Below are 24,508 nucleotides of genomic sequence, written 5' to 3'. Positions count from 1 at the left end.
AGAGTTGAACAGATAGGGATCAGTGCTGGGGTTAAAAGCTGGAAGTAGAATTAAACATAATTAAAGGCTTTTAAAAAGTTTGAATTAAAAAGTACAATTTGAAGTTTGACTCATAGTAAATTATAAAGCCCTGTGCATATGTACAAATTAAAAGACATTAAATTAGTTCTTTTGAGAATTTCTCTCCAAAAATCTGTTTTTTAAAAAATCAATATTTAAGTAATTTTGTTTCCGGTCATTATTTCATCCCATAAAGACTTGTTCTATTTTAATGTTTTAGATTATTCTTAGTTGAAATGAGACTATCCTTGGACTAGATGGCCATTTCTTTATTCGATAGTGTTTTCAGTGTATTCTTGGCAACTCCATCCAGCTTCTATGCTAGGGTTTTTGCATGCTTCTGGAATGAAGAGGAAAGGGAGGAGAGAAAGAGAGAGAGAGAAACAAATGTAAGTTGGCCCTAGATCAGTGAGATAGTATCAGATGAGGCCAAAACGAATTTGGCAGATGCTCTTCTCATGTTTCCCACTCAAGCACACACATATTGTTACTTGGAATGCCACTTGCATTTCTTTCATACTTAAAAGACTTTTCTTCAGCTTCAGTAATAAACTTTTAACTTCAAATAGGAGCCAGGAATGAATGTTGAGGCTTTTTTTTTAAGTGTCTAAATATGCTTAAAATGGACATTTTGCTGTTACAGGGTCATTACTAAATAATGCAATAGATTCATTTAAAGCGTAGGAATGGAAGTGTGGAGGGTCAAAGGTAGTGAAAGGGGCAGTATGTTTAGTGACATGTAGATCTGAGTTTGAATCCACATTTTTCACCAATAGGTGCATGACTTCTGCCAATTGATCTGTCTAGCTTTCCTTATATGGAGAATGGGCATATTAACTTTTATGGTGTTTGGTGGGATAGTACATGAATATAATAACACAGAAGTCACTCAACAAGTGGTAGCTGTTTCAAAATTATCTCACTGGAAAAAAATGGCTCAATAATTCTTAGAAGAAAAGTAAATTTTCTTATCAGTCTTTTTAATATCAGCTGGGCACTTTATTCTCATGATGTTCAATTTAGATATAAGTGGTAGTTCTTTTTTCCTGGTTCCTGCATGTAAACATGGTGAACAAAAAACAAAAAGAAAAACCTCCAGTGTTGGAACAGACAAACTTGTATAGGGAAAACAGTACAGTAGCATGTAGTAATAGGTATTTAATGTTTATTAAAAAATGTTTATTTAAAATTTATTAAAATTGAATGGGAGTAGAAAGGATCCATTATTTTGTTTCTTGTGATATTTATGTCACTGAAGACAACAGAGGATGAGCTTTTAAAAATACATAATTGTATCTATATTTTCAGAAGAAATATATGTTTATCTCCTAGATATTTCAAATATATATTTACATATGGACTATATGAGATCTGTAGATATTTAAAATTATATGATATATAATATGTTTTAATTATATATGTTTAAACTGTATAATACATAATTTAATATAAACATATAGTATATATTATATAACTTTAATAAACATTATAATGTTTAAATTATATCACATATATTATGATATGTATCATATCTCTAATATATATATAATATTATATATAGGTATTGTATATATCTTTCTCTCCAAAGGAAAGAGAGCTAGGTAACCTTGCAAAAAAGTTCATTCCCCTTATTTTTAAAACATTTATTTAAAAATAAGCTTAGGTCACAACAAAGTGCAAAAATAACAGCATTCTCATGTAGCCTTCACCTAGCTTCCCCTTCGCTAGTATCTTGAATAACTGTGGTAAATAATCAAAACCAGGAAATTTTCAGAACTTAACTCATTCTACTCTCTTTAAATAGAAGAAATTCTTTAGTTCTCATTTAATTATACTTAATCATACTTTTCGAGAATCAGTACACTTAATGTAAAGACATTTTGAAGGTAAGAACACCTTCAGTTAAGCCTTGGCTATGCTACTTACTTATTCCTGTGTAACCCTGAGGAGTTTTCTTAGCATCCATGGAGGTCTGTTTCTTCATCCATAAAAGGGGAAATCATTTCCCTTGCAGAACTGTTGTAAGGATTGGCAGTTGTGTGTGCTCGAGTCTTTTCAAGAATTCTAGTTTTCATTATTATTGTTCTTTTTCTGTGTTTTCATCAAAATTGGAAGTAGCTGGTCATTATCTTTAATGAGGTATGTGTACTTTTTCACTTTGTGAATACTTAGGAGTTAAAGGACCAGTAACCGGTAATATGTTAAAACAACTTCAAGGTTCCTCTGTGTTCATCTCTTTTTAATGTACCTGCTGTACAACGCCTTGACTTTCCTTTCTTTTCCCCTCCCTTACCCTGCCTGTACAGCCAGCTCATCTCTCTCTGCCTTTTTCTACCTGATAGTTCAGAAGTCATTCCTCTCGTTATACAAATTATATTTCTTCTCCAGGTGTCTTTTGTTCTATGGATTCAATGTAACCTAGTAATTTTTAGATGTTTGTTTGTTTTATTTTAAATAACACTTAACTTCTGTTTTGTAAGTAGGTTGATTATAGCCCTAGGTAGAGATGCCTGCTTTAAACTCAAGCTTATACAACTGGCTCCTGGTGAGCCCCCCACAATAGTTGCCCCCCAGGGAACACTGCTTCCAGTGGCGTGATGTGGGCTTACAGTGCTGCCGCCTGGGTGTCTGCAGAGAGAGGCAGGGGTATTCTGTGTCTCAGCCCATGCACACAGTCTCATCTTTCTCTTTGGCCTTGGCTGTAAAGGCACAAAGTTCAGGGCCCTGCTACTTTCTGTACTTGGTCACTTCATTTAGCCCAGAAGTGCCTAACACTATTTAAATACTTTAAAATGACTGTTTTCTGTATCGGCCATAAATGTGTTTTCTGGTAAGACCTTCTGGTCTTACCCTCAAAGGACAGTTTTCAGTTGATTTGGAATAGAAATTCTCTACTTTTAATTTTTAAAAGTAGAGCTGCAGGTTGGGAAGAGCCAGGGACCTTGCTAGTCTCTTCTGTAGCATCTCCGCCTGCTGTAACCTGGCGTCCTGCTCTCTTTAAGTCTGTGTCATCTACTCCTGTTTCCAAGTGTTCTCATTTTATGACTTTGTTGTTCCTTTGAGCTTCTACCATTTTTGTGTTTTCCAACTTTCTGTTTTCAAGAGAGGAACCGTATTTTCTTATACCTACATCTTATTCAGATGTGTTTAAGGAATGTTTAAAAACGTTCCTTTATGTTTGAAACTATCTCTTTTATGCTTTAGCAAGTGGCATATCGTTTCCTGCTTCAGTTTTGGCCTTAGGCCGACCAGCCCGGGCTGAAGTGTGGGGTGAAAAGTTCACCCTCCGGAAGTGCTGCTCCGGGCCGAGTCACGTGAGGAGCAGCAGCCTCCTCCGAGTGGTAATTCCCTGCGGATGCTTCTGGGGGAGAAGGCAGCGCGCAGGGCCTTTTCCTCGGTTCTGCTTTATGTGCTTACATTTTTAATGAGTGCGTGACACTGTTATTATTCCAGGAACTCATTATAATGCCCTTATTATCGCCTAGATCAGTGTTTTAAAATAGAAAGTTGTAACCCATTGGTAGGTTATACAATCAACTTTATAAATAGAGATCAGCATTAAAAAAAGGAAATAGAAAAGGTGAACAGTGCATTGCGTGTAATTAGAACATGTTCTGTAAAACTTGTTTGATGCCACATATATACATGAACATATACACATACTTTTTCCTGTGCTTGTGCATGCATGGATGTTGGCATTCAGACACTTCCTTTTATCCACAATTCTATTCATTCAGGTACCTAGTTTTCCCAGTATATGTACTTGTCCATGAACATATGTATATGTTCTTATAAAATATATGGTTTCTTATTTTGAATTTATTGTACCTGTGTTTTAATTTATGTGTGTTATATATCTTAGTTTTTTATTTCCTTTACTCAAGACTGTGTTTTGAGGCCTGTGAATATTGTAATATATACATGTACTCAATTGCATCCGACTGCTCATGGTATGATACAGCGTGCGGGGAACACAATTTACTTACTGTCTCTGTGGTGGACGGCTTTTCATGTTGTCTCACAGGATCAGGGCTGCTGTGAACAGCCTCAGACATGCCTCCTGTTGGAAAATACTAAGGGACATTTATTTAGGATCTAGGCTGACAGTAGAATTGCTGTGCCAAAGGGCATATGAATATAACTCAGATACTATGAACAGCATTGAGTTCACAAGTTCTCTCAGATTAGCACCAGAACACTCAGCAGTCCACACTCCTCCTTGTAGTACTAGTGTTTACATACCCACACTCTTTCTAATACTTAGCATTACTAAGTGTTCTAAGTTTCCTCATTTCCATCTAGTGGGTGTAAAATAATATCTTTTTGTCTTATTTGGCTTTTATCTGACTACTGATGAACTTGATCAGCTTTTTATATGCTTGCCGTCTTTTGGATTTTTCTCTTCTGTAAATTCCCTTTCAAATTCATTGCATATTTGTCTAGTGGAATTTTTTTTTTCCCTACTGGTTTACAGAGGTTCTTTATATAGTCAAGATAGTCCATAGCTGGTTTTAGGCAAATATTCTTTTCATCTGCCATTTTTCTATTAATTTTGTCCATTATGTTCTTTTTGTGAACAGAATCTTAATTTTGACATAATTTAGTTTATCAATTATTTTACTTTGGAAACTTGGTGAAATAAGTTGTTTTCTGTCCTTCTGTTATAGAATTATTTGTCATTACCTATTATATTAACATTATAGTGTTGTCTTTAATATTCAGGTCTTTAACCCAGCTGAGTCCATGTGTGTATATGGTGGTAGGCAGCAGTCCAGTTCTCTGTTTCTGCATGGTGCTTTGTTTCCTCAGCAAGTTGGTACCACCTTTGTCCTCTTCATCCTTCCACCTCCGTTCATGCTGCGTTGTTAATAGAGCTTGGTTGTATATATATCAGTATCTAAAGTAAGTCCTCATTACTGGTTTTCATTTTCCAAGGTACATGTGAACTTTATCTTTCCACATGAATTTTGAAGAATCTATTAAGTTCCTCAAAATACAGCTGAAATTTTAATTTGGATTGTTTTGAATTTATACATTAAAACAGAGGAACTAACATCTTTTTAATAAGTTGATCCATGCAGGAGCTTTTACTGTCTCTCCATTTATTCTGTCATCTTGTACAAACTTTACTACAGTTCAAATTATTCTCCATAGACATATAAGGTATTCTTGTTAACAATTGTAGTCAACAGAAGATGAAGGTAAACAATACAAATAACCCATAGAGTGATGCTAAAAATACTTAGAGAAACCGAGGGGTTAACAGTTATTACATTAATAATATTCTTTGATCATGGGTTATTTGTGCAAGAAGAAATTTTAGAGATAATCTTAGTTACCCTAACATAAGACAACTCATCCCCAATGAGTAAATGACTCAGTCACGATTACAGAGTCAGATAATCAGAGGACCTCAAATTGAAATCAGGTTTTCTAATTCCTAGTTCATTATTTTTGCCAACAAGCTGTGCCCATAATGGCCATTTGTCTCTGGTATCTTGGCATGTAGTGTATTTTCCTCTGTGGTAGAATTCATGTTATCATTTGCTTCTGTATCCAGAGAAATCAACTTCTCATGTCAGTGACGCTCACAGAAAGAATGGTTGACCTGCAAAAGCCATATGACAGAAAAGGGAAAAAAAAAGCCTTTTGAACAGCATACTGTGTTCTTATTCATGATGGTGAGTTAGCATTTGGGTCCCTGCATTCTAGCTGTGGTTGATAGACCCTCTAAAAAACATATACAGTGGTACTTGCACAAAATAATTGCCACACATTAGCATGTTAATGAAGTGTTAGAGTGTTAAGCATGGCTGGCACACTGAAGGAGGAGAGAAAGGGTCTGTCTTTGCTGCTGCGTCAGCCAGACTACACATCAAATGGAGGCGGGGCCCAGGGTGACTGGCAGGGCGTTATTCATTCTTGATGTGCTCTTTCTTCCTTCCCCACGTGCACGCTGAAATTTGTTTTTTGCTGTCTTTAACCCGTCTAATGTTCCCCCAAATAAGTTGGTTTGGGGACATAAATGAGTGCTCTTCCTTTTTTCAGACAGACAGCAGAACATATAAGGGAATAATTACAAGACTAATTCCTCTGTTTTAATGACATCAATTGAATAACATTAAAAAGTCAAAGCCCACATGATTGCATAGCATTTTAACTTGGCACATTTGAATCTAAATAACATGCCATTTTGCATTTTGAGCTTGTCTGTGTAGTAGGGCCATTAACTTAAAAACCCAAATTTGTGTGTGTGTGTGTGTGTGTGTGTCTGAGGCCGGTCATGTTGGTGGGTGGCAGAGAGAATTCTTGAATGTGTTCTGAAGGTTGGCAAGATGTCAGTCTGCTCTTGTAGCCAATATAGACACTGCTCTCCCACGTAGGAAACCGTAGAAATGCTGCTGAACTGCCACATGGGCCAGTGATTCCAAAGCCACATCTTAGGGCTCAACCTTTCTTCTAGACTTCAGTTTCTTACCACACCCCCCCCCCCCCACCTGTCAAGATTTCTTTACCCAGCTGTTCCCTGCCTACCGACTCCCCATCAGCTTGACACATCTAAAACCAAGTTCATTGTCTTTGGCTAAAACCCAGGTTTGCTTTTGAATCCTCTATTTCTGGAAGTGTTAGAAGCACTCTCCCAGGCTGGTAGGCTTACGCCTCCCCATCCCTAGCCACGGAGTCCTGATCAGCACTGCTACACAGTGTCCTTCATGTTTGTGTCCTTCTTCCACTCCTGCCACTGTCCCTTAGTGTGGCACTAATCACTCACACCTGCAGGCTTGCGCTCATATCACCGTCTTTTTACCAAACTGCCCTGCATGGTTCAGAATTCTCCTGGACTCTGGTGTCAGATGTTACTTATTATCTGTTCTTCTTGGGAAGCTTGCTTAACAGCTTTTATGAGCCTATTTTCTAATAACAGTAACAACTTGAAGAATTATTTTGAAGATTAAGGAGATATAAATGCCAAGTGCCAAGCATGGTGCCTGGCATGTAATAGGTGCTCATCTTGTACCACCCTCTGCCTTGATTTCTTTCAACAGTAGCCTCTTTCTTTTCTAGACATACAAGTTCCTTCTCACTGTTTGTCTCTGTAGCTCCCCCTTTGTCAGCTCAGAGTTTACCTTGCCTGATTATCCCAGTTCAAAGCAGCCTTGCCCTGCCTTGCTCCATCACTCCAGCACATTGCTTTTATGTTTGGGCTTTTTAAATTTATTTCTTTGAAATTATCTTGCATATATTTCTCTAACTTTGGCTATCTGTCCTTTTTCTCACTTCACTAAAATGTGAGCTCTATAAAAGCACAGGCTGTATCTGTTGGCTTTGCTGCTGTGGCCCAGAATGAATGAGGGAGCCTTAGATTTCTTTGCAAGGCTCCCATTTGGAATACACAGCAGGTGCAGTAGGAAGAGGACAGAGAGAAGGCTCCTAAAGGTGGAGATATAGACATATAGGAGATGAACCTACGTTGATGGGCCTTTGTATTTTATACCTAGAAGAATCATCCTAGGGTAGTGAGTGTAAGGAAGGACCTCAGTAACTCCATAAAATTAAGTTTTTCTTGCTCTGACTGGTGTGGCTCAGTGGTTGGGCATTATTCTGCGAACTGAATGGTTGCAGGTTAGATTCCAGGTCACAGCACATGCCTGGGTTGCGGGCCAGGTCCCCATTTGGGGGTGTGTGAGAGGCAACTGATGGATGTATCTTTTGTACATCAATGTCTGTCTTCTCTTTTTCTCCCTCCCTTCCCTTCTAAGAATAAATAAAATCTTTTAAAAAACTAAGTTTTTCTTTGTTGGGTCAAATAAACTTCCTTATGGCTATCCCATTCTTGGCCTTGAATTTCTTTCAGCCTTGCCTTCATCCCTGCCCAGGACTCAGCATGCCTTGTCCATTACCAGGGTCTTAATTCTTATTTGTAATCTTACTTCACACTACTTAACCCTGCTTTTAGTGACCACAGATTCAACCTTGCTAAAAAGGCTTGTCCTCCTCCTGGCTCATGCTCCTCCCCAGCCTCACTCTCCATCTCTGTAGCCTTAAAAAGGCGTGCACCACCAGTCTGTCATTTTTCTCCATTCAGTGGACACGTAATAAGCATAAGCACGTAATAAGCACGTAACTTGTATACTGTGTGAGGCTGTCCCATTTCAACTGTAGTATTAAATCAGAGTGGACAATAGCACACTGACCCAGAGTGCTGTGGGGAGACAGATGGACTGTGATCTCCCTGTCTCCGTGACCTCTCCTTCCACCCCTACATTTGCATTTCCCTGCCTCTGAATCTTTCTAGTCCACCACTATGTGTACATTTATTTGCTGCTGAGAAAAATTCAGTGCTTCTTCATCCACCCTAGGATCAACTTAAACTTCTTAGCTTAATATTCAAGGCTTGACCAATCAGGATTCCACCATGTCCAGTCATCACTGCTAAGTGGAGCACTTTGCCCTGCTTTACCCAGGCCCACTAGCTACGTTTGCACTGAGGTGTTTTAGCTTTGTCACAGCTATGTCTCTGTCTAGAATGACCCTCCCACTCCTTCATGCATTTCAAGACCGTGTTGTATTTCAGTGCATAATTCAAGTCCTAATGCTTGCGGAAACATGTCCAACTTTTCCTATTAATCTTCTCCCTCCCCTTCAACTTCACTTTCTTCTCATTGTACTCTTTATTGGGTGGTAGCTCCTGCTTCTCACAGTGCTACTCATCTCACTGTGAGTATGTAGGATCCCCACTTGTCTTGAAAGCTCCTGAAAGGAAGGAATTTGATTTTCTTCCTGAAAAAAAGTTATAAATATTATAACTGTTTTCAGTTATTGCTGAAGATGATAATGATATTTCCCATTTTTCTGGGCACCGTCTCTCACATATTGTGCTGTATGTTTTGTATTTATTATCTCATTTAACTTACCCATTACTCTGTAGCATAAAACATGTATTTTACAAAGGAAAATGAGTTTATTCAGCTACTATTTGAGAAAGTCTAGTTTCAAAAGTCTGTCTGATTTGAAAGCTTGTGCTCCTTCTACTCTCCAGTGATGGTGGCCCTACGCAGTATGTATTTGAAACTTTGGGATAGAGGTCAGAAAAGGAGAACGAGCTTTTTAATTTGGTTTGAATACTTTGGAGCCTGTTACCACAGAGTAGGAGTAGTAAAGGCAGGGAAAGACTCAAAGCCTGTCAGTGAGACACACATGAAATTCTTCTCTATGTAAAACTGTTTTTGTTCTTGCTTCCCCATCAGAAGATGAATGGGCAGCCAGTTCAATTGAATCAGATCATGGGAAACATTGACAAATAGATAAGGTAATATCATTGATAATATCGGAGATGTATTTTAGTCAGTGGTTTTCAACATTCCCTTAAACTCGTTTCACTAGAGATGTGTACAAGTAAGAACATTATTGATTGTTGATTGTTTCTTCTTCTGTACTTTCTTGGGAGCCAGACTTGTTTAGTGGAAGGATCACAGCTTTACAGCAAGTTCACATGGTTTTAGGCTTATATTGAATATAAAAGGAGAAAGTCCTGAGTGTAATTTCTAAAAACTTTGTTGTGAAATGAAGCAATCCAGTCTCAGCCTTTGAATTTATCTTTTAATGTCTAGCAAGTTATATATCCTTCTATCATCTTTATTTTGTGCTTTTGCAAAGGTATACATTCTTCCGTGTTTTCATCGAAATGATTGACCAGGACATTCACTTAACATCCTAAGAGAGAACAAACTGACAATAACCAGAGGGGAGGGAAGTAGGAGGGAATAATGGGGGAAAGGGGGAAGAGTTGTCAGGAACATGTGTAAAGGACACTTGGACAAAATCAAAGTGGGGTAGGATCAAGGGTGGGAGGTGGGAATGGCTGGGTTAGGGGGAGTAGTGGGGGGAAAATGGAGACAACTATTTGAACAACAATAAAATATATGGAAAAATAATAAATAAAAAAGAAAAAATTTAAAAAGGCTTTAAAAAGTTAAGTATAACCTTAGTAATAATAATGTTTGGTGTTAATTTTTTGGATCTACATTATCATTTTGTATACTTTAATTATTACTATCATAACTTTAAAAGTCCCAGTGAATGGACACCAGGTTCATAGAACCTCTGAGATAACTAAATAGTGATTGTCAACCTTTTAAAAAATCCTCACCTGATGCTTATGTTTATCGACTCTAGGTAGAAAGCAAGGGAGAGAGAAACATGGATGTGAGAAAGAAATATTGATTGGTTGCCTCCCATATACACCCAGACCAGGGATTGAACCCACAACCTAGGTATATGCCCTGACCAGGAACCAAACCTGCAAAATTTTAGTGCATATGACAATGCCCCAACCAACTGAGCCACTCAGCCGGGGCTAACTAATGTCAAGTTTTGATGCAGTGTTGTATGATAGGAAGATCATGGAAATAGAATTTCTCAGATATTTGGGGCAAGTAGTTAACTTTCCCAGGGTCTAGATTCCAAAAAAAAAAAAATTAGAGAATGAGACGATATGATCTCTAAGGTCTCTTCAGCTTAGCATTTTTCAGAATCTATGACTCCGTGTCCTCTTTGGCTTCATTATTCTCTCCTCCAAAAGAAAAACTAGTGTCGGCAACATCAGAAGAAATAGAAACAGTATGTTTATAAGAATGGTAAAGACTATTTCTTTACTCTGTGTTAAAGACAGCAGTGTCTTTGATCATCAGGAAATGAATAGGATGCATGAAAGGGACTCCTCATTCTATATGGTATGAAGTTAAAAAAACCCCAAACTTGGATGATAGGATTCTACCTGTCCAGACATGGCCAAGAGAGTGTTGGAAACAGGGTGGTAATCCCCACAGCCGAAGATAATCTTACTATCATCGTATGACTAATGAGTATACTTTATGGTTTGCTTTCAGTGTGCAGGGCCTTATATCCAGGATGGACTTAGTGTTAAGTCAGTATTAGTATCTCCATTTTTCAGGTAAGAAAACTGAGATATGACTTCCTCATGGTCACACACAGACTTGTGGACTCACTACCCAGTTGTGTCTAGTTGTGTCTGACCACTGATCCTGGGTTGTTTCTACTGGACTCATTTCCGTCCATACTTGAGCCTCATTTACAGGCTCAAGATCGAGCTCTCTCTGTAGTTAGCTGTGTATAATGTGTGCTGAAACTCACTACCAGATCTTTTCTGGTGTTATGACTTAATTAAATGTGGAATAATAACGAAGGCACACTTCTCTTGGAAGTGTGAAAACACTGTTTACACCTGACAAAATCAACTCACTGTTATGTCTATCAAGGCATAAGAATGCAAATTGCAAAGTGCTAGACAGAGGCCTTTTCTATCATCTTATTCTTAAAATTAGGGGTGAGTAATACCAATGGTGTAAAATGAGTATTTTTTCAGTTGTACTTTTCTTTCCTAAGATAATCATGGAGCACCTGGTAATCATTTTTACAATAATGTATTGCCTACAATAAATAAAGAAGAATGTATTTTTCTTTGCAAATTATAGTATTGTATGAAAAAATACTATAATTTAATACTTATTACTTTATTTTAAAATAGTTTAAATTATAGACACAGTATTTTAGAATATGGACTTTGTTTAGATTAATGCTTCCTCTCAGTTTTTACCTTGGTTTGCCTTGGTTCCTAAAGCAGTTGTCCTAGAGCCCATTACATGTTTGGTCTTTCAAAACTAAAGTTTAACTCCAGTTGCAAAATGATTTTTTATTTCAGAATTTTGAACCAGGGCTCAAGCAAGGACTTGTTTTCTGCTGAGTGAGATTTCTAGAGCTGTGTTGTCCAATATAGTAGTCACCATTCACATGAGGATATTTAAACTTAAAATAAAATCTCATTTGTGTTAAAACTAGAAATTCAGTTCCTCAGTCACAATAGCTGCATTTCAAATACTTAGTAGCCACATATTATTGGACAAGGCACTACTAGGTTGGGAAGTGTTAGACATACAGCATTTCTATCATCCAAGAAAGTTCTGTTGGACAGTCATGACCTAGGGTCTTTAGAATGATTTTTTAAAAAAAAAGACTTTTATTTGTTTTTTGTGGGGTTTTTTTTGATAATTTAAAAGTAAGACTATTCTTTAGAGCAGGGTAGGGTTCACAGCAAAACTTAGGGGAAGGCACAGAGCTGCCCTGTGCACCTCTGCCCCATGTGCACAGCCTCCCTGCCGTCAGAGCCACCCGCCAGGGCGGCGTGTGTTCACTGGGGCTGATAAAAGTGCCGTGACTCATCATTATCACCCAAAGGCCATAGTTCACAGCATTGGTCATTCTTGGTGTTGTGTGTTGTATGAGTTTGGACAAGTGTGTAATCATGTGTATCCATCATTATGGGACAAAGAATATTTTCACTGCCCTAAAAATCCTCTGCATTCCACCTCTTTATCTCTCCCTACCCCTCCGATCCCTGGCAACCACTAATCGTTTCACTGTCTCTGTAGTTTTCCTTTTCCAGAAGGTTTAGGGTTGGAATCATGTAGTATGTACCTTTTCAGATTGGCATCTTTCGCTTAGTAATGTCCTTTTAACTTTCCTCTATGGCTTTTCATGGTTTGATAAATCGTTTCCTTTTAGCTGTGAATAGTAGTCCATTGTCTGGATGAACCCCAATTTCTTTGTTCACGTCCCTGCTGCAGGACATCTTGGTTGCTTCCAAGTTCTGGCAATAGTGAATAAAGACGTTTTAATCATCCATGTGCAGTTTGTTATGTGGACATAAGTTTTAAAACCCTTTCAGGTGAATAACCCATGAGCACCACTGGTGTATGGTAAGAGAAGACTTTAGCTTTATGAGAAACTGCCAAACCGTCTTCCATAGTGGCTGCACCATCTTGCATTCCCACCAGCAATGTCTGAAAGTTCCTGCTGTCCCACAGCCTTCCTGTTCTTCAGTGGTGTCAGTGTTCTGGATGTGGGCCATTTTAGTAGGTGTCTAGTGTTAACTCACTGCTTTCATTTGTATTTTATGACATAGGATGTGGAACATCTTTTCATGTGCTTATTTACTTTCTGTTCATCTCCTTTCATGAGGTGTCTGATCATTTTTTAATTGGGTTGTTTTCTTATTGTTGAGTTTTAAGAGTTCTTTGTACATTTTGGATAACAGCCCTGTATTGGATATGTCTTTTGCAGATATTTTCTCCCTGTGGCTTGCCTTCTCACTCTCTTGACATTGTCTTTCATAGAACAAAAGTTTTTGAGTTTTTGAAGTCCAGCTTATTAATTATTTTTTTTCATGGATTGTGCCTTTGGTGTTGTATCTAAAAATTTATTGTCATATCCAAGGTCACTGTGGTTTTCTCCTATCTTCTTGGAGTTCTATAGTTTGACATTTTACATTTAGGTCTGTAATCCATTTTGAGTCAATTTTTGTGAGGGGTATAAAGTCTGTGTCTAGATTTTTTTTTCTTTGCATGTTGATGACCAGTTTTTCCAGTACCATTTGTGGAAGAGACTATCTTTGTTTTATTGTATTTCCTTCTCTACTTTGTCAAAGATCAGTTAACTATATTTATGGGAGTTTATTTCTGGGCTCTCAGTTCCATTGCATTGGTTTTTCAGTTCTTTCACCAGTACCATACTGTCTTGATTACTGTAACTTAATGGTAAGTCTTAAAGTGGGTGGTGATGATCTGCTTTTAATAATCTGTTTATTTGGATTAACACAGTATGAATTAGGTTGTTGCCATAAAAGGTAGCCAGATCTTAAAGCCATTGGGGATTGGTAGGAGTAGTGTACTTTGTAAACTCTGATAGAGAGTTCTAATTTCACATAGCTAGCTATGTATTATGTTGTTTGCTTTAATATATGTAATAACACTGACCACTGTAATTTCACCTTGTTTCATAATTGGTATTCTAAATAACTATAATTATATTAAATCATTGCACTGCTGGTTTTGATTGGTTGTACCTTTCGTGAGTGGATCTGGTAAGGAGTAGCCACAGACTCAAACTAATTTGGTGTAATATCCTAACACAGAGTCTTGAGTTACAGAACTACTTGTTTAAGTTCATTTTGTAGTCAAGAGATTGCCCTACAGAAACTCACTCCTGAAGGCTGCAGGGAGTTCCGCAGACTGTCTGGTGGCTGTCTGTCCAAGTTCCTTGAGGCAGAGAAAAGAGACAACAGGTCCTTGTTCTTTGACAGCTTGATTGAATGTATTCAGTCCCAAGTTTTGAATAATTTGTTTAACTAGAGATATTTTGCACAGTGAATAAAATTTCTTTGGTATGAAATTTAATCCTTATAGTATCTTCAGAATAATTATAACAGTTGCCAGATCTTTATGTGTACTGTCCAGCTCTGGGTAGGTGTCCAAATACCTTTACTATTTGAGAATAAAACTCTACTCTGAATTTCTGATTTTTCATCCCTAGTAAGACCTAGGAGGTGTAGAAAATATGTGTATAAAAAAAGATACAGAAGATGATCAGCTTTAAACAGGTTCTCTTGATATTGCTCCCTTCAAGCATACAATATTTGACCAATTTTCTCTAATTCTTTTGTTTCTCATTTATTAACAAGTAGAACAATGTATAAAAATAATTCACAAACTAAAGAATTAGCTCAATGGCAATTTAAAAAAAAATAACTGGACAAACATACCTCCAAGGCTTATGTGAAAATGAACTTGGAGAACAATTTACTCTCAACCAGTGCTTGTTCTTTAAAATCTTTTATGATTATAAACATTTTCACCTAAAATTATTTGCTATAGTTAGCTTAATGTAATACTTTTTGTTTTAGTAAGGCGTCGTTCTTTTCTTTTTCAACCAGTCTCCATGCATATTATAGAGGTGAAGGAAATGTTACTTACCTCTTGTGCCCCAGCAACACACCTCCTTGCAGAACTCTATTTATGGAGCGGACTTGAAGCAGGAGTGAGCGGGTGTGCTGGTGCCTTCAGTGATGTAATCTTAGCTTCCTGTGTTTGGGAGCTTAGAAGGGTGTCAGCTGTTTATTATCCTTCCACATTCTATCCAGCTCAAACCTGGTCCCGTTAACACTTGGAAAGCTTCTGTCGTCAATCAAGAGTGCAAGCCACAGAATTGATTCAGCATATGGTTTCACAGTATTTACTATCCTAAAAGTTTTCTCTGCTTAAATCATAACCTTATCTCTTGCACTTGCCGTGCTTGAAATTGGTTGGTTCTTTTGAGACTGGCAAATTGTTTAGGTTGTATTTGTTTTATAATCCACTTTAGTTCTAAGTAACACAAATAATTTAGTTAATATAATCACTTCTATTTACTTTTCCTTTTTTGTGAATGATTTCCCTAGTGTTGATTAGCAACTCAACTACCCTTTCTGAATAAAACTGCAGAAAATGTTGGTTTTGCCCTGTCGTGGTCCTAATTTGTTTGCCATGTTTGGAGCCTCAGGACAGAAATATAAAATGGGTGACTCTAGGTTTCAAAGTAGTGGCTGACCCACGTGAGGCTGGAATACTTTCTTAACGTAAAGGAGTTTAGAGAACTTCTTAAAGAAGGGAGAGAGGCAAGCAAAATATTGACTATTTATTATTAAAATAATACTGCAAAAATTTTGGGTGCTCCTTGTTCTGGGTGAAAGGAAGCCGTGGATACATGCGAATGGAAAAAAATGGCTATCACGCAATGTTTGAAAACTCAAAATCCTTTGTTCTTAGTCCCTGCTTGGTATTATGGATTTTGGAGAGAACAGTATGTATTTGTAGTTTTTATTTCTGTTTAACTTGATTTTCTCATCTTTCATATTTGGCCAGCTATGTTCTGAGAACATATTGTACACATGTTCTGATGCTGTTTGAAGGCCCTCTGAGAGACAAGAGTTACTTGATTGAAAGCTTTCAGTTCTACTGAAGTGGGTGGCCAAAGAGCTGGAACCGAACAGCTGCCGTACACCCATTGAACTTTTGTCATTTATAAATTATTTTCCGTGCCATCTGGAGCAAGAATGGTGCCATGGTTTAGAGAAACTCTTTGTGGGGTGCGTTCATATCCAGTGCTTATATAATTTGCTTATTACCACATTCTACTGAAGTTTTAAAATCTTTATTTGCTTGGAGGCTTCAGATGCAAATAAATACGAGTGATTTCTTTAAATGTCAGAGTAAAGACATGACCTCCACCCCCACCAACATTTCCTCCTCCCTCTCTCCCTTCCAGTGGCTACATCCTGCCTGCTTTCGGCTCCAGTGGAAAATACATTAATCCCAGAGCCTCCATGAGGTTTCCTGTTTGATGACATAATCAGAAAACCCTCCTCACATTGCCCTTGGGGTAGCTGCCTGGATGTTATGTTGTCTTGGTGGGCGTAACTCAGCCTTCAGAAAAATCAGCACAGGCCGTAAACTCAGAGTCTGAAATGCATTTATATCATGTTAAAAGAAATAAAGCTGTGGACATGTCTGCAGCACTGGTAGGGAATTTCATTAATCTGCAGCTTCTCGCTGGCATGGAATGCATTAGCTGGTGACTTCTATGCATATGGCATGAGCTGGTGCAATGCCACCAGCAGGAGGTATCCGAACTGCTTCAGTGTAAGCTGTTAAACCAAATCTCTTGGAAAAATACCACAAACTAGACTTTGGTAGTGTTGATGTAAGTTAGATCCCTCATCCTGCCCACTGTACTTGTTTACCTAATGAGTTTTGCCTTTGGTCATTGATCACAGGGAGTTGGGACAAAGAAAACTACTAGGAAGAGCCAGAAACAGAAGAAGGGGTTAACATTTTAAAATGAAAGGCAAGATGGTATCTAACATGTAAAACGGTTTGGAAAAGTTCTGAAGTTAAGATGTTGTGAGGCAGAAACTTCAGTAGCTATGAATTAGTTGGATAAGGAGAATCTGTGATACAAAAGTTGAACCAAGAATATGATATTTAGATGCCAAAGGGCATGTACAGCTTCACAAGTTTAGAAGTTATTGGCTTCGACAGTTGAACATATGCTCAAATATGGATTTTTCCTCCGTGATTTGGAGAATTTTTCATGCATTTTGTTGTTGTTTTGGTAGGCTGCCATAACTATCCATTTGGTTGACTTGGATCTGGTATCTCTTGCCTTGGATCTTGGAAGTCCAGGCTTGATTGGCATTTGATCAGGATGAAAACTAGGAGCAGGCCCCTTGGCAGGATTTAAATGTTCTAGATGCAAGCACCTCCATGACTATCCCTCCTGTTGTTGTATCAGACTCTTATGTCTGCTTCAGGGGGTACCGGGACAAGAAAGAAAAGATGTTGCCTGTTAGCGTTTCGTTGGAAGGAGGGAAAGAGGAAGGAGAGGGCTTTAGCTTCAGCCCCAGTGAACTGAAGGCCTGGGAAGGTGCCAGCATTTTTACCTTTTTGGATCAGAGACGTCATTGTTGGGTTTTCCATATTGTACCCTAAGCAACAATATACCTTTCATGGGTGCTCCCATGTGGTTGAGGAGTCTGGACTACATAACACTAGAATGAAAAAGGAATTATATTCCTTTATGGATATTGTGAACATTTTTGAATTTTATAAACCACTATCAAATGAACTCTAAAACTTATAAGTCTGAATTTCAGGTTCTGTGGTTTGTTTCCTTATATGAGGGGGGACTCAAAAGAACCCTGGAATTTATTTATAAAAAGCTGTGTATTTATTCTTACATGTTTAAACTTCAGTGCACCATTTGATGCAGTACAGCTATCAAGACATTTTTTTCCTTGCTCAAAACAGTTTTTGAACTTGTCGATTTTGATGTCCTTCAGTACTTCTGCCATTTTTTTTGTTTCACCTCTTCCACATGGGCAAACCCTTTCCCTTTGAGTACTTTTTTTTCATCCAGGGAAGCAAAAAAGTTACTCACAGTGAGATCAGGTAAATGGGGAGGGGGGGGGGGCACAGGGGTCATGCTGTTTTTTGTCAAAAACTGCTGGATGGTCAGCTTGGTGTGGCCAGGTATGCTGGTAAATCACCCATCATGAAATGGGCAAACACATTGAAAGAGTCTTAAAAAAAGATTCACTGAAGCTGAACGCAGCCTCTCACAACAACGCCAACTGGTACACTGACAGAAATGGGTTCCTAGAACACTCACCTAGCAGGGAAGTCTGCACTACAAGGGCCTATCCTCCAACAGATAATTCATTGTGTGTTTTTTTGGGGGGGGGTCCCTCTCATATAATGCTATAATGGCTACATGTCCACAGTGAGCATATGGTTCATTTAAACATCATACACTTTGTACTAGAATAATGTTATCCCCGACTCTCCCAGATGGGAAAGGATCTTAAGTATCACATCTGATGGGTAAGTCACTTTTATACTGATAATGTTTCTTCCAAATCTCATCTGAGGTGAGTATAGCTGATGACAGAGTTTCCACTACTTTCCCAACTCCATTTAGTCTTTGGGTACCTCACATGTTTGTATCAGTCAGAAATCTATCAAGTTTCCATTAATGGTGACTTTGTACTGTACCAACCTAGTTAAACTAAAACTATAATTTCAGATGCCCTTTCTCACTCCTCTTGTGTGGTTCTTGGTTAAGCTTGGGCACAAGAAAAAGGCGTGCAGGGTGTTAGAGGTGGAAGGGAAGGAGCAGACAGTTTTCGTGCTCTGAAGATGGATGTAGGGAGCCAGGCACTGTGTGGCTACATGCATTGCCATTCATCTGTGGGAACTCCCTTGAATCTCCCTTCCTCTGTCTCCTGTGCTGTCTCTGTTGGCTTCTCCAGGTCCTGGACAGAGCGTGCAGATATGCAGTCAAGGTACCTTTTCCACCTCATTATCCATGTTTGGGGTCAGTTAGATACATGTTTTCCTTTCTCACCCCCACTTCATGACCAGCTCTTCTTCTCATGCCCTTCCTTCTTGGAACTATAGCAATTCCTGTCCAAACAATGGACACAGCTCCTACAATTACATGAGATTTAGTCCCTTTAATAATTCTCTAACATATCACCTGCAGTGATAGATGTAATTTCCCGAACAAACTCTAATAAATTATTGTTCTGTTTCTTCCCTCTCATGGCATACATAGTCTAACCTGTGACATATATTTGAAGATAGCTGTAGGTCTCTTTTCCTTCCTAGCCATTGTTGCTGTTTTCTGTAATTCAACACCTATAATTCCTTCTAGTATTCATGTTACATGATTTTTTCTTCTCCTGTCATTGTGATAAGTGCTTCCTAGTTTATTCTCTATTCTTCTTATAATCTACCTAAAATGTTGAATGCTCTTGCCCAGGTGGGTTGTGACCAGAAGAGTGAAGGGGTGACTATGATCCTTTTTATATACTCTAAATATAGAATGCAGCTCGGTTGGATTAGCAAATTTCCCATTTCACAAATCTCATTGTGCTGACTTTTCAGAACTTCCATATGACGAAATGCTCCCCATCTGGATGCGCTGGGACTCCATTCATGCCATTTCACACACATTTCCCCTCACTTCTGTTCGTGAGATCTGTTTGGACCCTGCATCTGTACTTGTTTCCTGTCTCAGGCTTTGGTCAAAATGTGAAGTCAGAAACCTTGAGGTTATATCCTAGCTCTGCAATTTTTGTAGCTTTACTATTCGAAATGTATAATTTAACCACAATATCTCAGTTTTCTCAGTTGTGAAATGGAAAATAAAATGTTTAAATTCCCTCAATAATGGTTGTGAAGACAAAGAGTAATAGTGCATGTAGGTATTGGGGTATAAAAATAATGCATCACTTAAATATTCATTTTTATTTAGCAATCTTAAAATGTGATAAATATTCCTCCCCAGGTTTCCTACAGGTCATTGGTTAAAAAAATGGTGAAGCAACAGGATTAAGGACAAAACACTGTTTCTAGGGACTTTGCACAGAACGGCAGTGGTTGGGTGCTGTGCCATTTGGCTCCAATGTTGATTAGTGTGACAAAGTGCCCTCACATTCAGCCCATGTTTTTATGTCTTGTACTTTGTCATGAGAACCTTTGTTAGACTTCTTACTCAAGTTCAAATATATTTTGTGCGGCGTGTTCCCCTCATCTGCTAGGCTACTGACCTTGTCAGAGAGGGATACTTGGTTTTTGTCGTCCCTGCTGAGCCCACGTTGTGTGCCAGTATTTTCATTTTCCTTTCTGAGTTGACACAAGCCATTCTTTCAACAATTGGCCAAAGATCTTGTCCAGGGTCAACAGTAAGTGCACCGGTGGTGTGTGGTGTTGGGGTTCTCTCTTTGTTTTTCCTTCCTGTCTTTTGAAAGTGGGAACATCATTTTCTTCATCTCCAGTCTTCTGGCACCAATTCTTTCCCTGTAAGTATTTACAGGAGGGAAATTCAAGGGCAATCAACTTTTTGTCTGAGTCCAGGTTGTAGTCACGTCAGCTCATCTGATCTTGGCCGAGGTGGTGGGAAATCCTGAGCAGCCGTGACCTGTGTTTACCATTTTAAATTTTACATTCAGAATAGTTAAAACCCGTGGAATTAGAAACGTATGCCTAAATATTACAAATGTATATTAAAATCTAGTGTTGTGTTCAATTCCCTCGTGAAAGCAAAACTAACAACATAAAAAGCCAATACATTATTAAGGATATTGTAATAATATAATCTTATTGTTAAAAATGCTGGACTTTTGTAAGCAAAGAAGATCCTGATAGAAACCCACTGAATGAAATTTCACTTGGCCCTGTTAGTTTAATAAGGACATGGACAAATGATAAAATGATTTTGCTCTTAAGGTTTTGTTCAAAGCAGTAATACTAATGAAACTAGCTATTTTGCAGTTAATTCTGTGGTATGTATCAGACGTTTTACATTTATTACCTCATTTAGTACAATTACTCTGCAAAGTAGGGGTTTACCACTTTTGGAAATGAGAAAACTGAGGATCAGACAACTTTAGTAAAATGCTTAACAAGGGCCAAGCTGGAATTTGAATCATCTGATTCCAGAGTTGGAGGCTTTTCCATTACACCACAATGTAACTTTGAATGACGTTTTCCATGTGACTTTTACATTTTTACTTATTTAATATTATGATGACTGTGCTGAGTGGCCTTTAACTTGGACCATGTCAGTGGGAATTGCTTTAATAAAGCTGTTATATTAATAAGTTGAGTTGGACTGCTTTATACATTTTAGATTAAAAACATTTACCAATGAAAAAGGAGCTGCCTTTTTCAATTGCTGGTCATAAGTGGAGATTTTGCTTTATTTATTACAAATCAATTAATGGCCCTTTCCTCCAACACCCCATCAGTCAGCCCCTGGACGTTTCCATTGATAAGGAGACCTCACCCGGAGAAATCTATTGTCCTTTGCCATTTGGATAGGAATTGGCCATAAAGGTGAATTAATCCAGAATGCAGTAAGGAGATACCTGCAGGCTATGTCCAAAACCTGATTTTGTAAATCAAAATTGTCATACGAACATTTCACAACCAATGGTAACAAAAGGCTTTGCCCCTTGATCCGATGGTGAGGCTTCGTTTGCCTCTCCAGCGAAGGAGCTGAAACTGCTTGGGTTTTTCTATTTGACCACTCCAGTCCCTGTGCCAGATGCTGTGGAAAGGCTCAAGATACTGTGTGCTCTGTTTCTCAAGGCCTGGCTGGAATTTAAACCATTTTAATAGGGAACTGTATAAGAAAATCTAATGTAATGCCCGAAAAATGTACAGTTGTAGATATGCATGTGGCTGCTTTCTGGCTCTGATGCAAGGTTTCTGTCACAGTGGTCCAGAAGAGTCTCTAGAAAGGAGAATTTTCGTTAACGCGGGCTCACCAGAGGAATTGTTGGACCTGTACAAGTACCGTCTATGTCTATGCGTATAATGTCACTAATAGCATGTTGTAATGCAGCAACCCCAGAAGCTGCATCTGTGGAATCTTATTTTAAAGGGTTATTGCAAACATGTGAGTAGTGACCATGATGACTTCCAAAATTAGAGTGTGCTATTTCCATAGTACTCATGGAAATTCATTTTTAAAGAAGTTTAAAGGTTAGACATTAAAAGTCCTCTCTACTTAGCTATGTGATATAAGTATTCCGGAAACATTGGTGCTTCTTCTAGTTCATGTTTATCCCCAGGCTGAAACTTTTAAACCATTTTTAGCCCCTTCGAGGATATTGCCTAGCTTTTTGATTTTTTTTAAAAATTAACTTATATAGGTCAAGTCCTTGACTAAAAACTCATCCAAATAAGGTTTACTTCTGAATCCTGGTGTTTAAATAGCTTTGGGGAAACTGTACTTAACTAAATGGTTTTTCCTACAGTAAGACATAAACATTGAAAATTTGTTTTTTCACTTAAATTAAAAAAATATATATTTTAAAGTACCGTCATTTTTAGGAATATAAAAGTAGTTTTGTATGCTTGTTTCTCTTAGAATGTTTTAATAGTTCATTTTTATTGCATATTTTTCCATTGCCATTTATCCCCCTTATACCCTCTCCTACCTCCCTCCCCCAAAATCACCACATTGTAGTCTGTGTCCATGAGTTCCTTTCTTTTTTGCCAATTCTTCCACCCTTCCACCTCCCCCTCAGAGCTGTCAGCCTGCTCTCTAAGTCTGCCTCTGTTTTGTTTATTAGTTTATTTTATTCATTAGATTCCACATATGAGTAAAATCATATGGTACTTGTCTTTCTCTGACTGGCTTATTTCACTTAGCATAGTTTTCTCCAGGTCCATCCATACTGTCACAAAGGGTAAAATTTATTCCTTTTTATGTCCAAATAGTATTTCATTGTGTAATTATACCATAGTTGTTTGATTCACTCATCTGCTGATGGGCACTGGGCTGCTTCCAAATGCTGGCTGTTGTGAATAACACTGCAAAGAACATAGGGGTACATATATTCTTTCCAATTAGTGTTCAGGTTTATTTGGATAAATCCCCAGAAGTCAAATCACTGGGTCATAAGGCAGATCCATTTTTAATTGTTTGAGGTAACTTGAAACTGCTTTCCACAGTGGCTGCACCAGTCTGCATTCCCACCCACTGCAGAAGGGTTCCCCTTTTTCCACATCCTTACCAGCACTTGTTTGTTGATTTATTGATAATAGCCATTCTGGCAGGTTTGAGATGGTATCTCATTGTGGTTTTAATTTGCATTTCTCTGATGATTAGTGACATCTTTTCATATGTCTATTGGCCATCTGTATGTTCATGGCTAGGAAGAATTAACATTAAAATGTCCATACTACCCAAAGTAATCTACAAAGTCAATGTAATTTCTATCAAGATGCCAATAATGGATTTCATAGAACTGGAACAAATATTCGAGAAATTTATATGGAACCACAGAAGACCCCAAATAGCAACAGCAATCTTGAGAAAGAGAAAAGTTGGAGGAATCACACTACCTAGTATTAAACTATATTGGAAGGCCATAGTAATCAGAATAGCATGGTACTGACATAAAAATAGACACATAGATCAATGGAAAAAAATAGCCCAGAAATAAACCCATGGCTTTATAGTCAATTAATATTTGACAGAAGAGGCAAAAACATAAAATGGACTAATGATAGTTTACTCAATAAATGGTGTTAGGAAACTTGGACAGATAACATGCAGAAAAATGAAACGAGACCACCTTTTTACACCATACACAAAAATAAATTGAAAATGAAATAAAGACTTAAATGTTAGACCTGAAACCATAAAAATTATGGAAGAAAACATACACAGTAAAATCTCAGACATTGCTCATAGCAAGCAGTATTCTGATACATCTCCTCAGGCAACGGAAACAAATGAAAAAATAAACAAATGGAACTACATGAAACTAAAAAGTTTTTACACAGCAAAGGAAACCATCAACAAAATAATAAAAAAGACAATGCACTGAATGGGAGAACATTTTCGCCAATACATGTGATAAGGGGTTAAAATCCAAAATTTGAAGAGCTTCTAAAACTGAACGCCAAAAAAAACCCCAAAAACACCCTGACTCAACTAAAAAATGGGCAAAGGACCTGAGAAGTTTTGCATTTTTTAATAGCATACAACCTTTATATCTAAACTTTTTAAAATTAAATTTGTTGGGGTGATACTGGTTAATAAGATCACATAGGTTTCAAGTATACATTTCTATGATACGTGATTTGTGAATCACATTGTGTGCCCACCGCCCAAAGTGAAGTTATCTTTCATCACTGTTTGCTCCCTTCACCCTGTTCTACAGCCCTATATATAAACTTGGATGTGGGATCTGAGATTTCTTAAATCTCCAATACTGGCCCAGTTTGATTTGCTGTAGGATAAATTTCAAGATAATTTGTTGATCTCTTCATATCACCCAGTGCATGCTCCTAGAGGTAGAGTAAGGGATTAGTACTTTGTTTAGAAATTGTATGATTTGTTAAAAATGGTGTAATTCTAAGATATCGGTATATGACCTTCAGTCTGTTTTAGTCAGCACTTTAGTTAAAAAAGGATACTCGTGCCCCTAAAAATAATACTTTGTCCATTTTCCACAAGTAGTAGTCAAACTTTCACT

At 37.9% G+C, this 24,508-nt stretch overlaps 1 long non-coding RNA gene across 3 annotated transcripts in view; it reads left to right on the top strand.

Moving 5' to 3' along the window:
* LOC118500703 overlaps positions 1-24,508 on the top strand; it is a 347,021-nt gene that overhangs the window by 257,631 nt on the left and 64,882 nt on the right. The window lies entirely within an intron of this gene.

This window comes from Phyllostomus discolor, chromosome 5 (genome assembly GCF_004126475.2).
Source record: "Phyllostomus discolor isolate MPI-MPIP mPhyDis1 chromosome 5, mPhyDis1.pri.v3, whole genome shotgun sequence".
Classification (NCBI taxonomy): Eukaryota; Metazoa; Chordata; class Mammalia; order Chiroptera; family Phyllostomidae; genus Phyllostomus; species Phyllostomus discolor.
This window is presented reverse-complemented; position numbering and strand designations above follow the sequence as displayed.